The following is a 673-nucleotide window of genomic DNA, read 5'->3' as shown; positions in this document are numbered from 1 at the left end:
TGTGGTTTTGATTTGCATTTCCTTAGTGATTAGTAATGTTCAATACTTTTTCACGTACCCTTTGGCTGTTTGTATGTCTTCTTTGGAAAAATATCTAATCAGGTCTCTTGCCCAGTTTTTAATTGGATTTTTTTTCCTATTGAATTGTATGAGTTCTTCATGTATTTTGGATATAAATTCCTTATCAGATGTATGGTTTGCAAATATTCTTCCCACTTTGTAGTTTGTCTTTTCATTTTGTTGATCATGTCTTTTGCTGTGCAGAAGCTTTTTAGTTTGAGATAATCCCACATTTTATTTTGTTGCTTATGCTTTAGGTGTCATATCTAAAAATCAACGCCAAAATCCATGTTAAGGAGTTTTTTTCCTATGTTTTCATTGGGGAGTATTGCAGTTTCTGGTCTTACATTTAAGTCTTTAATCTATTTTGAGTTAATTTTTGTGAGAGGTGGAAGATAAGGGCGTAGTTTCATTCTTTTACATGTAAATATCCGATTTTCCCATTTATTAAAGAAACTAGACTGTCTTTTTTCAATTGATTATTTTTGACACACTTGTCAAATATTAGTTGACTCTATGGTTTTATTTCTGGGCACTTGATTCTCTACCATTGGTCTATGTGTCTGTTTTTATGCCAGTACCATAGTATTTTGACTATTATAGTTTCATAATA

Source organism: Rhinolophus ferrumequinum, chromosome 20 (genome assembly GCF_004115265.2).
Source record: "Rhinolophus ferrumequinum isolate MPI-CBG mRhiFer1 chromosome 20, mRhiFer1_v1.p, whole genome shotgun sequence".
Classification (NCBI taxonomy): domain Eukaryota; kingdom Metazoa; phylum Chordata; class Mammalia; order Chiroptera; family Rhinolophidae; genus Rhinolophus; species Rhinolophus ferrumequinum.
Note: the sequence above shows the minus strand (reverse complement) of the source record.